The sequence below is a fragment of the Sus scrofa genome, chromosome 3 (genome assembly GCF_000003025.6).
Source record: "Sus scrofa isolate TJ Tabasco breed Duroc chromosome 3, Sscrofa11.1, whole genome shotgun sequence".
Taxonomy (NCBI): Eukaryota; Metazoa; Chordata; class Mammalia; order Artiodactyla; family Suidae; genus Sus; species Sus scrofa.
Genome location: NC_010445.4, coordinates 53,821,520 through 53,836,360, shown reverse-complemented (window position 1 = coordinate 53,836,360; position 14,841 = coordinate 53,821,520). Strand labels below are relative to the sequence as shown.

At 42.2% G+C, this 14,841-nt stretch overlaps 1 protein-coding gene across 2 annotated transcripts in view; it reads right to left on the bottom strand.

Annotated features, from left to right (window-relative positions):
- The window catches only part of CHST10 (carbohydrate sulfotransferase 10), a 94,743-nt gene that overhangs the window by 62,884 nt on the left and 17,018 nt on the right, over positions 1 to 14,841 (bottom strand). The window contains exons 1-4 of one of the 2 annotated variants that reach the window (XM_021087173.1): positions 8,432 to 8,448; positions 7,438 to 7,646; positions 5,332 to 5,542; positions 4,945 to 5,008 (exon numbers count right to left, since the gene is read on the bottom strand). The gene's annotated coding sequence lies outside the window, so the exon portion shown is untranslated. Of the gene's footprint in view, positions 1 to 4,944; positions 5,009 to 5,331; positions 5,543 to 7,437; positions 7,647 to 8,431; positions 8,449 to 14,841 lie in introns of those variants that run through there. The other variant, XM_021087174.1, reaches the window with a different exon arrangement.

Sequence of the window (14,841 nt, the reverse complement as noted above, 5' to 3'; positions counted from 1 at the left end):
CTAGGAACCATGAGGTTTCAGGTTTGATCCATGGCCTCACTCAGTGGGTTAAGGATCCGGCATTGCTGTGGCTGTAGTGTAGGCCAGCACCTACAGCTCCAGTTTGACTCCTAGCCTGTCAACCTCCACATGCCACAGGGGCGGCTCTAAAAAGCAAAAAAAAAAAAAAAAGAAAAAAAAAACCAACACCCCAAAACTGGAAGGGCTCCCCCAAGGCTGTTTGATAAAAGAAACTGCAGAGAGCAGATCAAGAAGGGTGGACAGGCAGGTCTAGGGTCTGACGCCCTGGCCAGGACACCATCTAAAATATTTGTCCATAATTTAAGTAGGAACCACAACTTGCCCAAAGTGATGAGTGCTGCTCCTTCTCTCCATTTAGGCAAAGAGGACACTGCCCTCATCACCCCCACACCCCAGAGCCCTCCTTCACTGTCTAGGGAGTTACCAGCGACTTCGAGTGAAGTAGACAAGGAGATGAAGAAGAAGCAGGAGTGCAGGGGAAACACGAGGAGGAGGAAGAAGAGCCATTACCAAACATAGGACTGGGGCCTCCTCTATAGTTTGGTCACCTAATTAACAAATGGCGACCCTGAGGCACAAAACGGTTCACCAAACTACACATGTGCTTGCTTTCCACAATGGACTCAGACCACATGCTGCGGCCACCACAACATATACAACCTGCGTGAAAGAATCCTTTTCCTAGGTCATCCAGATGATCTCCCTAGAGCAAATCATTTCCACCGCCACCAGGTTGTGGCACATGTTTCTCTGCCCCCTCCCCCCAAAACATCATTTTGCCACTTGGATAAAACATTCCAGAGCAAAGGACCCTTCTCAGATAGCAGTTTGTTGTGTTCATTCACGCCATGTTCCAAAGGAAAAGAAGAACAAGAGAAGGAAATCCAATTTACTAACTTTTATGAAAAACAGTGCAATATAGCGTGAGCCATTTTGTTCTGACTAGAACTCCATCATGAAAAACACACCTTTCCCTGAATCTGGAATTCACCTACACGTCCAAGACCATCCAGGCAGATTTTGAGGGTTGAAGGCAAAAACACCTTCAACCATCCCTGTAGATAGCATCCCTGCTTTGTCCCCACCCCCCGCTCCCCCCACGCCTTCACCTGAGAGGCACCGAGGTTCTCTCAGCGTGAGACCTCTCAGGCCCACCGGTTGGAGTGGAAGACAGTACACCCAGATACAGGAAGACAACATGAGAACTTCCATTTGGAGTCTTTTTCATCTCATTCTTTGAAAATTCCTATACTTACATAAGCTTTGTCATGCATCTAAATTATAAGACCATACAACATGTGTTTATTTCACGTCAGAGAACTTATACTGAGTAAGAGGATTGAAAGATTGGAGAACAATGATATGAACCAGATTCCTGGTCTTTTCTAAGGAATCAAACCAGAATCCAAAACAGACCTGGGGGCTGGGCTCTGTCAGGCAAAGCACACATGTGTCCTGTCGAGGGAGAAGAAGGACCATGAAGCAACTCTAGAAAATCTGTTTCATCAAACTCTGAAATTCAGAGGCGCCTCCTCAGCCCTGAGTTTCAGCTTGTAGGCAGAAGGCAGATAACATGGAGGTGAGTGAACCTTTTCCCCCTGATTCATCTGCAAACACCAGGGCAGGGCGTTGGGGGGGCGGGGGGGAATAGCACTTGGATCCAGTTAGAATACCATTTAGGAACCTACAGACCCTCCAGGGCCATCAGAGCTGCAGGGTGTGTGTGGGGGTGTACACATGCAAACGCAATGGGGACCTCAGGCAGCATCTAGCAGGGACTGGTGCACCGCAGGCACCTACAGCACCCAGAAGAATGGCTTTTCCTTAAGAATGCAACAGTTTGCATTTACATTACATTTTTGGAAGGATCCTGTTGCTTTACAGGCAAAATTCTGCAGGCAGCCGTTTACTTACTGATTTCTTAATATATATGAAAAATCTACTGGAAGGTGTTTTGGATCAGGGAGGAAAAAAGAAAAATGGACTCGTTCAGTCAAGTTTATGGATATAGTGACTTGCCTAGGAAGCAGGAGAGTAAAAATCCTGGGCAAAATGAAGCATCTGATCAAGACACCTAGGGTGCACAACCACTGATTATGCTCGCCAACTGGCATATAGGGGAAGGGTCCCAGCTCTTTGGCCAAGCAACTGCTGGGATCCAGCAGAGGCCTAGGCACATTGCAAACAGTTTCTCCCAAGGCAGGGTTCATAAGCTAAGAGGAGGGGACTTTAGCCAAGAACCACATTGCGGGGAAGGCGGTATCTGTCCTTGTCAGCACTTGCCATTGGAAGATGATGTGTGAAGAGCAAATTAAGAAAGAGAAGGGTTTCCGTTTTGAGGCCAAAATCAATCACTGGGACACATTGCTAGATGGAGAAAATGGACTGAATTCAGCATCTATACTGGTCGAGCCACTGTACACTGTCTAACGTACCCAGTCATTGTCAGTAGGCTTGTCATTACTCCACACAGTCACTGATCTCTAGTGCACTGGAGTGGTCAGACATGCTTGTAAAGTGAAGCTGGATGGCAGGGAAAGAGTCAGCAAAAGTGTGAAAATCTTGCAACTTGGTCTCAGATAGGTGACCATCGAAGGAAACTTTTTTTGGTTCTCTTTTTAGGGCTGTACCCACAGCATATGGAGGTTCCCAGGCTAGGGGTCGAATGGAAGCTGAAGCCACCAACTGCACCACAGCCACAGGAATGACAGATCTGAGCCACATCTATCAACTCAACCACAGCTCACGGCAATGCCAGATCCTTAACCCACTGAGCAAGGCCCAGGATTGAACCTGCATCCTCATGGAGGCTCTTCAGATTCATTCCCACTGAGCCACAACAGGAACTCCAAAGGAAACATTTCATGATATCAGATTGGACATGACATTACTGATGTATCAACACACAATGAAATGGTTAAAATAAAAAATCTAAAATGTATAAACCTCAAAAAACATTGACTGATAATCTCTGGACAAGTACTGTATTTTTAACTTCATCCCACTGGCCTCGTGGGCAATCATGTCTATGTTTGTTTTATTAGGATAACATTTTTGGCCTCTCTCAACACATGGATAATTTAGCAGTGGTTAATTTTTTTTTTTTTTTTTTTTTTTGCTTTCTAGGGCCACACTTGTGGCATATGGAGGTTTCCAGCTTAGGGGTCCAATCAGACCTACAGCTGCCAGCCTATACCACAGCCACAACCACATCAGATCTGAGCCAAGTCTCTGACCTACACCACAGCTCACGACAACGCCAGATCCTTAAACCCACTGACTAAGGCCAGGGATTGAACCCGCAACCTCATGGTTTTTAGTCGAATTCGTTTCCAATGTACCACCAAGGGAACTTCAGCAGTCATTAAATTCTGGTTTATTAAGACACTTTGTATTCAAATTAGGAGCAGACTTTATGGACACTTTTGTAAAGGATGACTTCTTGGTTTTCTATCATCCCACTCGGATATCACTGCACCAGTTTCCTAATCAATCGAGCTGGGAGGGGTAGTGATAAGGGTTTAAATTCTAAGCTAAGGGAATCCACAGCTCCAGGCTGAGACAATCCTTACAGGAGGATGGATGAACTGAAATCTGACTGGTGTTTTTAACATTTATGAATGGTACATCAAAATACAACAAATGTAAAACTTAAGAGTAGAGGCGTTTAAGCAAATCTTAGAAAATACATGCAAGCCAGCAATGTGCTGAAAGTGCTTCTTCTGCTCATGTTTCTTCTTCATACATGGAGTGGGTGTGCCTAGAAGACCTGTACTTTTTCACTGATTGCTAACATTCTAGAAGGATGTCTTCCAATTCAAGCTAAAAGCCTCCCTCAGGCTTCATGGTCCTTGTGAGGGGAAAACAAAAACAAATTCAAAAACAAAAACAACAGCCTTGCTGATACCCACAAGTGAGCCTGCACCTAAATACCAAGAAGTATCACAGAATACCAACACTAAGGAAGAGTACTTGGAGAGCAGGATAAAGTGAGACAAAATGACGGCGATTCATAATTGTTTTCTAAGTACAGAGAAAAAAAATAAAAGGTCACTGTGCCACCCCCCAAATACCAAACACTCCATTCTTTCGGTTAAAATGAATGACAGCTACTTTGTTTCCAGGAACGGCTCTTTCCTACCCATCATCTTCCCTCCTGTCGGTAAGATTCATTGAGAGATGAATCACAGAATTGCCCTGGCTTTCGGCATCTGATCTAAATGACCCACCACTTTCAGGCTCTCCCTCAAATCACCAACCTAAGCCCAAATCCTGCAGTGGCTTTCTTCTAACATCCTCCTCCTGAGACACTCACGGCAATGAGGAAGAAACCCAACTTGTTCTAGATTCCACTTGTTCTCAGGTGTGTTCCTGCTGGTTTTTGGCTGGAGAACATGGACATGGGAATGATCTCATCTTAATCAGCTGACTCTGGCACCCCAAGGAGAATATGGGGTGCTTTAGCCTTTTTCCAAAACACTTCTTACTCCCTACTTCCCCACAAAGGGCTGGTCCCCTGTGCTATGGTTGTCTGGAACCCCTTGCACTTCTCCCCTCTAACAGCCTCCACATATCTTGAGGTGCTTCTCCAACTGCAATGAAAGGTCTTGCAGGCAAGAGTGAGGAGTGAAGTGGGACCACATTCCCAGGATACTATTCCCTGATGAAAAGTGTTTTAGAAAAGTTTGCAAATTACACTGAGGTGTATGGAATGATTGGCCAACAGGGACCTGTTGTATAGCACAGGGAACTCTACCCAATATTCTGGGATCATCTCTGTGGGAAAAGAATCTGAATTTATAACTGAATCACTCTGCTATAGAGCATAAGTCATCACCAACTTCTAAGTCAACTCTACTTCAAAAAAACTTGAAAAAAACTTGGTTCATTCATGGATACAGGAATTAAAGCTTTCTAACCTACCTTCTGCATAGATCACCACTTGGTCATGACATCTCTCAAGCCACCAACATATTTTGAGAAGAATCTGCAAGAATCAAATAGCATTAAAAATTGAAGAGCAACAGTGCCAAGAAACTTCCTAATTATTGAATCAAAGTCACTTAGTTTACGTTTCAAATAGGAATAGCCTTGCAGCTTTTTAAATTCTTCACTGCAACATAGAGGTATTCACAGATGAAGGATTAAAAAGCACATTTCTTTCATAGTATTATGTCTGTTTTGACACAAATTCATAAAACAAAATCTAGTACCAAAGAAGACATATAATATCATTTAAATATGTCATTTGCAACAGCTACATATAACATATATTGTAAAGCTACTGTTCTAAAAATAAGGAGCAATTACCTTTTGTTTGCTTTAGCACTTAGTACACGGAAAAGTCTGGAGAACCACTGGTTTATTCACAAATATATTTAGGGAGTTCCTGTCCTGGCTCAGTGGAAATGAATCTGACTTGTATGTATGAGGATGCAAGTTCAATCCCTGGCCTAGCTCAGTGGGTTAAGGATCCCGTGTTGCTGTGAGCTGTGGTGTAGGTCTCAGACTCTGCTCCGATCTGTGTGGCCATAAAAAGACAAAAAAAAAAAAAAAAAAAAAAAGATGTAAAAATGAAGCAGTGCAAAAGAACCCCATGTGCATTTTGCCTGTTTGAAAATTACTTTTAGAATTATCAAAAAAACTGAACATGTTTCAAAACATTATTTGAAATGTATATAAGGGAGAGGGTAGGAAGATATGCCTGCATACTTATTGTCTAATCATTTAAATTACAAATATGGGGAGTATAGACTTTCAGTTATAAGATGAATAAGGTCCAGAAAGTTCATGTACCACATGGTGATTACAATGCATAATAATTACCATATACTTAATTTGCCAGAAGAATAGATCTGAAATATTCTTACCCTGACACACACACACACACACACACACACACACACACACACACACACACACACACACACAAGGTAACTTTGTGAATTGATGGATATGTTCATTGGCTTGATGATGGGACGGTTTCCTGATTTCATTTCATGAAATGACTGTGGAATCATTTCACATTGCGTATGTATATCAAAACACTATGGTGTACAACCTAATAAACATGTACGGCTTTTGTCAACCACACCTCAGTAAAGCTGGAAAAAATACACAGACACAGCACTGCCCTTTTACCTCACCCTTACCCTTCTCTGCCTTATCCAGTGTGCTGCTATCATCTCCTTTGAACATGCCATGGTCTAGTCTCAGTTCCTTTTTATCTGCTGTTTACTCTGTCTTCAGGCTCTTCTTAAGATAGTTGTATGGCCCTGGCCTGACTCCTGCTCTGCTAAAAAGGCACCATGAAGGGAAGAACTTCCCTGATTACCTTAAAAACAAACAAACAAAAAACCCCTGGTCCTCACCTCCTCACTTTGCACTCTTAATCCTCCTTCCTACTTCATTTTAGTTTTTAAATGTTAGTTTTATTTTTAAATAAAATAAATTATTTCAAAATTTAGATGTACATAAAAAATCCAGAGACAGCAGAGACAGCTTCCGTATGTCTGTTACACAACTTTCCTTAAGGTTAACCTCTTATATAACTATACTACATTGAACAAAACTAAACAATTAACATTGTTATATTATCATACACTACACCAGGCAGTTCTTAATTTTACCACTTTTCCACTCATCTGTCTTTTCTAGCCCAGAAGCCAGTACAGGGAGCTATAGTGCATTTAGTCATCAAGACCCTTTCCTTTTCCCAAATCTGTGATGGATCTTCAGACTAGCCTTGTTTTTCATGGCCTTGACCCTTGTGAAAAATACCAAGCAGATATTTCTTACAGTGCCTCTAGTTTGGGTTTGTCTGACTAGACTGGGGCACATGGGAGCCTCATCCCTGCAATGTCCCCCAAGAGTTCTAGCGGCCACTTGATGGGGCAAGAGAAATGGGTCTTCTTGAGAGTGTCCTACACAGCTGGGGAAACCAGGCACTCACTCACACACCCTCACTTTACCCCTTGGAAGAAATCACAGGCTGAGAAGATATGGCCTGAAACGAAGCTGTGCCACCTGGAGGACAGATGACATGTGTTAAATCATATTACTCCTCTTCCCCTCGTCAGTGTGTCAAACTTGTGTGTGTGTGTGTATATATAGATTTTTACATGTATTTTACATGTTACATGTTTCTGCATGCATATACATACATGTATACTTTTATATAAACATATACACACACACATATATTTTGCTCCAGTGCTGTGCCAGCACTTCCCTGGAAACCTAGCCTTCCTCAAAGTCTCTCTTACCCATGGGTATTGTCAGAATCAGTGTTCTTTAGGGACTTCTAAACCCCAGATAAGCAGAGCTGGAGCAGGTTCATGGGCTACTACACTGTCCACAGGCAGGACCAATTCCCTCCACATGGATGGGCAAGACTCCTCCAAGGACCCTTGGTACCTGGTGCTGTAATCTCTCATCTCCTAGTCACCCGTGTCTGTGGATGAATGCCAAGTAGTTGTTGGGGGACATGGGTAGCAGGATCTGCATTTTGAAATCCTTCTTGTTAGGCACATACACATTTAAAATTGCTGTGTCTTTTTGGAGAATTGTTATCTTTATCATTATGAGAATCCTCATCAAAATAGGTGAGGCAGAAGCTGATCAATCTGAAAGGAGAAATACACAAATTCACATTGTAGGAAATAAGGACTCGTCACTCAATAAATGGTAGAATAGGTAGGCAGAAAATCATGTGAATCATCATGACTTCAAAAAGTCAGGTGAACACTTACGATCTCAAAAACCAACTAGAGATTACAAATTAAAGTACCACTATGTTGTGACTGTTGACTATTTTTTATTACCATCTGAAAGGCAAGTGCAGTTTAGCAAGATCTAGAGCTACGTGGCATATATAAGGGTCTCTTTAGCGTGTAACATCAGAATGACCAGAGGGCTAATATGGGAACAGTGGTATAGTACACTTGGGTTAAGTTAATTGTATATTTTTGAATTTTTAACAAATCCGACTAGGAACCATGAGGTTGCGGGTTCAATCCCTGGCCTTGCTCAGGGGATTAAGGATCAGCATTGCCGTGAGCTGTGGTGTAGGCTGCAGACACGGCTCAGATCCCATGTAATAGAGGCACCTACAGCTCTGATTTGACCCCAAGCCTGGGAACCTCCATATGCCCCAGGAGCGGCCCTAGAAATGGCAAAAAAAGATAAATAAATAAGTAAACAAAAAATAAAAGGGATCAAGGCATACAAAAAAAAATAGCAATGTATACCTGATTCAAAGAAGCAAAGGAGGAGTTCCCATTGTGGCTCAGTGGAAACAAATCCAACTAGTATCCATGAGGATGTGGATTTCATCTCTGGCCTCACTAATTAGCTTAAGAATCTGGTGATGCTAATGAGCTGTGGTGTGGGTTACAGACGTGGCTTGTACCTGATACTGCTGTGGCTGTGGCATAGGCTGGTCGTTATGCCCCAATTTGACTCTTAACCCGGTAATTTCAATATGCTGCACCTGAAGCCCTTAAAAAGAAGAAGCAGCAAAAATAAATCAACAGAACATGTACCTGAGGAATCCCAGATGTTAAAATTATTAGACAAAGACTTAAAAACAATTGTTTTAAAGAGGCTCAAAGAGCTAAAGGAAAACATGGACAAAAATAGAAAAATAACATGTAGAAAATAGTATCAATAGAGGTTAAATTATTTTCAAAAAGAACTGAAAAGAAATTTTGAAGTGGGGATTAAGATGGTGCAATAGAAGGACTGGAGCTCAACGTCTCTCCCCAAAACAACAAAATTCACAACTAAAGGCTGCACACTCTTCACTCAAATGGACCAGAAACCTTCAAAAAGATATCCTACTCCAGAAGACAAAGAGAAGGACACATCAAGAGGTAGGAGGGGTGATTTCGTGATATATACAACAGCATACCTCCCAGGTGGGAAGCCCCACAGACTGGAAACTAACTGGTTCACAGAGACTCACCTACAGGACTGAGAGTTCTGAGCCCCACATCAAACTCTCACATGTGGGGATCTGACACTGGGAGAAAGAGCCCCTGGAGCATCTGGCATTGAAGGCCAGTGGGGCTTGTGCGCAGGAGCTCCACAGGACTGGGGGAAATGGAGAACCCATTGTTAAAAGGTGCACACTGACTTTCACGTGCACTGGGTCCCAGGGAAAAGCAAAGTCTCCATAGGAATCTCGGTCAAACCTGACTGCAGTTCTTGGAGGACATCCTGGAACAACAAGGGTGAATATGGCTTATTGTGAGGGAAGGATATTGAAGGCAAAGCTCTCAGGAATATTCAGCACTGTGCCTTTCTCTGGAGGTGGCCATTTTGGGAAATCCTGGCCCCACCCATCAGTCAGTGCTGAGAAGCCCCAGGGCAAACAACAACCCAAGTGGGGTCACAGCCCCACCCCAAAGTAAAGGGCTACCTAACGACCCCTCAGGCACACAGCTGCCTCTAATCCCATTGAGAGACTAAGCCCCACCTGCCAGAGGGATTAGAATCAGCTCCACCTACCAGTGGGCAGGCATCAGCCCCTCCCATCAGGAAGCCTACAGCAAGCCCCCATACAGACTTCGCCACAAGGGGGCAGCCACCAGAAGTAAGAGAGGCTACAACTCCATTATATGTAAAAAGGTCACCACACCAAAAACCTATAAAAATGAAAAGACAGAACTATAGTTCAGACGAGGGAGAAAGGAAAAACCCCAGAAAATCAGCTAAGTGATGAGGAGAGTCTCAGCCTCCAGGAAAAAGACATTAGACTGTTGATGCTGAAAAAGATGCAAGACATTGGAAATAAACTGGAGGCAAAGATGGATAACTTACAGGAAACACTGAGCAAAGAGATACAAGATATAAAACTTAAACAAGAAGAGACGCAAAATACAATCACTGAAATAAAAAATTCACTAGAAGCAGCTAACAGCAGAATACAGGAGGCAGAAGAACAAATAAGCAAGGTGGCGGACAGACTTGAAGAAATTACAAATGCAGAGCAGAAAAGTGAAAAAAAATTGAAAACAAATGAAGAGAGTCTCAGAGAACTCTGGGACAATGTTAAACACACCAACATCTGTATTATAGGGGTGCCAGAAGGAGAAGAGAGAAGAGAAGGGGACAGAAAAAAAATAGTCCAAGAGATAATAGCCCAAAACTTCCCTCACATGGGAAAGGAACCACCCACTCAAATCCAGGAAGCACAATGAATACCATATAAAATAAACCCAAAGGGGGAACACCCTGAGACACGTATTCATCAAACTGACCAAAATTAAAGACAAAGAGAAAATCTTGAAAGCAGCTAGGGAAAAGAAACAAATAACATACAAGGGAACCCAAGTAAGGTTATCAACAGATTTTTCACCCAAAACTTGGCAGGCCAGAAGGGAGTGGCATGATATACTTCACGTGATGAAAGGAAAAAACCTCCAACCAAGATTACTCTACCCAGCAAGGCTCTCATTCAGATTTGAAGGAGAAATCAAAACCTTAACAGATAACATAGGTTCACCACAATATATAAGGCAACTGCTAACAACCTTAAAAGGACAAATCAACAATAACACAATCACAGTGGGGGACTTTAACACCCCACTTACAGCAATGGACAGATCAACCAGACAGAAAATCAATAAGGAAACACAGGCCCTGAAGGATGCATTGAACCACATGGACTTCATAGATATTTATAGGACATTCCATCCAAAAGCAACAGAATGCACATTCTTCTCAAGTGCACATGGAACATTCTCTAAGATGGATCACATCCTGGGCTACAAATCCAACCTCGGTAACTTTAAGAAAACTGAAATCATATCAAGCATCTTCTCTGACCACAACACCATACGCCTGGAAATCAACAAGAAAACATCTGCAAAAACACAAACACGTGGAGACTCAACAACATGCTACTAAACAACCAATGGATCACTGAAGAAACCAAAGAGGAAATTTAAAAATACCTACAAGGTAATGACAACAAAGATACGACACTCCAAAACCTATGGGATGCAGCAAAAGCTGTTCTAAGAGGAAAGTTTATAGCAATACAAGTTCACCTCAGGAAACAAGAAAAAGCTCAACTCAACAAGCTAACTTTACATGGAAAGCAGCTCGAGAGAGAACAGACAAGACCTAAAGTGGGTTGAAGGAAAGAAATCATAAAGATCAGAGCAGAAATCAATGAACTAGAAACAAAGAAAACCATAGAAAAGATCAATGAAATGAAAAGCTGGTTCTTTGAAAAGATCAACAAAATTGATAAACCCTAAGCCATTCTTATCAAGAAAAAAAGAGAGAGGACTCAAATCAATACAATTAGAAATGAAAAAGGAGAAGTAACAATGGACATCACAGAAATACAAAGGATCATAAGAGATTCCTACATGCAACTATACGCCAATAAAATGGAAAACCTAGAAGAAATGGACAAATTCTTAGAAAAGTACAATCTTCCAAGACTCAACCAAGATGAAATAGAAAAGATGAATGGACGCATCACAAGAACTGAAATGGAAACTGGGATTAAAAAACTTCCAACAGGAGTTCCCATCTTGGTGCAGTGGTTAACAAATCCGACTAGGAACCATGAGGTTGCGGGTTCGGTCCCTGGCCTTGCTCAGTGGGTTAACGATCCGGTGTTGCTGTGAGCTGTGGTGTAGGTTGCAGACACGGATCGGATCCAGCGTTGCTGTGGCTCTGGTGTAAGCCGGTGGCTGCAGCTCCGATTCAACCCCTAGCCTGAGAACCTCCATATGCCGTGGGAGTGGCCCAAGAAATAGCAAAAAGACAAAAAAAAAAAAAAAAAAAAAAACTTCCAACAAACAAAAGGCCAGGACCAGATGGCTTCACAGGCGAGTTCTATCAAACATTTAGAGAAGAGCTAACACCTATCCTTCTGAAAGTATTACAAAAAATTGCAGAGTGAAGGGATACTCCCAAACTCATTCTACGAGGCCACCATCACCCTGATACCAAAACCAGACATAGATACCACAAAAAAAGAAAACTATAGGCCAATTTCACTGATGAACATCGATGCAAAAATCCTCAACAAAATCCTAGCAAACTGAATCCAACAATACATTAATAGGACTGTACATCAGGATCAAGTTGGATTTATCCCAGGGATGCAAGGATTATTCAATATCCACAAATCCATCAGTGGGATAGACAACATTAACAAACTAAAGAGCAAAAACCATATAATCCTCTCAATGGACGTGGAAAAAGCCTTTTTTCTTTTTTCTTTTTTTTTTTTTTTGCTATTTCTTGGGCCGCTCCCGCGGCATATGGAGGTTCCCAGGCTAGGGGTTGAATCGGAGCTGTAGCCACCGGCCTACACCAGAGCCACAGCAACGAGGGATCCGAGCCACATCTGCAACCTACACCACAGCTCACGGCAACGCCGGATCGTTAACCCACTGAGCAAGGGCAGGGACCGAACCCGAAACCTCATGGTTCCTAGTCGGATTTGTTAACTACTGAGCCATGATGGGAACTCCAAGGAAAAAGCCTTTGACAAAATCCAACACCCATTTCTGATAAAAACCCTTCAGAAAGTGGGCATAGTGGGAACCTACCTCCACGTAATAAAGGCCATATATGACAAACCCACAGCCAACATCATTCTCAATGGTGAAAAGCTCAAGGAATTCCCACTGAGATGAGGAACAAGACAAAGATGTCCGCTCTTGCCACTACTCTTCAACATAGTTTTGGAAGTCCTAGCCACGGCAATCAGAGAAGTAAAAGAAATCAAAGGAATCCAAATCTGAAAGGAAGAAGTAAAACTATCCCTATTTGCAGATGACATGATACTATACCTAAAGAACCATAGACTCTACCGGAAAACTGCTAGAGCTCATCCATGAATTTGGCAAAGTTACAGGATACAAAATTAATATGCGGAAATCAATGGTATTGCTATATACTGTCAATGAAAGATCAGAAAGAGAAACTAGGGAAGCAATCCCGTTTACCATCGCATCCAAAAGAATAAAATACCTAGGAGTAAACCTACCTAAGGAGACAAAAGACCTGCACTCTGAAAACTCTAAGACACTGATGAAAGAAATCAAAGACGACACAAATAGATGGAAAGGCATACCATGCTCGTGGATTGGAAGAGTTAATATTATCAAAATGACTATACTACCTAAGGCAATCTACAGGTTCAATGCAATCCCTATCAAATTACCACGGACATTTTTTTCACAGAACTCAATCAAAATATTTTAAAGATTGGCTATTCTGGGTCTTCTGTGCTTCCAAACAAAAACATCCTGAAAAAGAAAAATGGAGCTGGAAGAATCAGGCTCCCACACTTCACACTATACTATAAAGCAACAATCGTCAAAACCATATCAAGACAGAAATCAAGATCAAGACAGAAATATAGATCAGTGCAACAGGATAGAAAGCCCAGAATTTAACCCACGAAGCTACAGCCAACTCATCTATGACAGAGGCAAGGATATACAATGGAGAAAGGACAGCGTGTTCAATAAGTGGTGCTGGGAAAACTGGACAGCCACATGGAAAAGAATGAAATTAGAACACTCCCTAACACCATATACAAAAATAAACTCTAGGAGTTCTCGTCGTGGCGCAGTGGTTAACAACTCCAACTAGGAACCACGAGGTTGCGGGTTCGATCCCTGCTCTTGCTCAGTGGGTCAAGAATCAGGCGTTGCTGTGAGCGTAGTGTAGGTTGCAGATGCAGCTTGGATCCTGAGTTGCTGTGGCTCTGGTGTAGGCCAGCGGCTACAGCTCTGATTGGACCCCTAGCCTGGGAACCTCCATATGCTGCAGGAAAGGCCCAAGAAATGGCAAAAAGACTATAAAATTTTTTTAAAAAATCTCCAAATGGATTCAAGATGTAGATCTAAGATCAGACATTATAAAACTCTTAGAGGAAAACACAGGCCAAACACTCTCTGACATAAATGACAGCAATATCTTCTCAGATCCACCTCTTAGAGTAATGACAATAAAAATAAAAATAAACAAATGGGACCTAATTAAACTTCAAAGTTTCTGCACAGCAAAGGAAACCCTAAACAATACAAAAAGACAACCCAAAGAATGGGAGAAAATCTTTGCAAGTGAATCCACTGACAAGGGATTCATCTCCACAATTTATAAACACCTTCTGCAGCTTCATAACAAAAAAACAAACAACCCCACCCAAAAATGGGCAGAAGATCTAAACAGACAGTTCTCCAAAGAAGACATATGGATGGCCAAAAAACACATGAAAAGCTGTTCAGCATCACTCATTATTACAGAAATGCAAATCAAAACCACTATGACATACCACCTTACACCAGCCAGAATGGTCATCATCAAAATGTCTACAAACAGTAAGTGCTGGAAAGAGATGGAGAAAAAGGAACCCTGGTACACTGTTGGTGGGAATTGTAAATTGGTGCAACCACTGTGGAAAACAGGATGGAGATGCCTCAGAAAAATAAACATAGAACTACCATTTGATCCAGCAATCCCACTCCTGGGCTTCTATCCAGAGAAAACCACGCCTCGCAAAGACACATGTACTCCAATGTTCATTGCAGCACTATTTGCAATAGCCAAGACATGGAAACAACCTCAATGTCCATCGACAGAGGAGTGGATCCAGAAGAGGTGGTACATATACACAATGGAATATTACTCAGCCATTAAAAGGAATGAAATACCGGCATTCTTAGCAACATGGATGGACCTAGAAACTATCATGCTAAGTGAAGTTAGCCATACAATGAGAAATCAACATCAAATGCTTTCACTGACATGTGGAATCTGAAAATAGGACAGACAGAACTT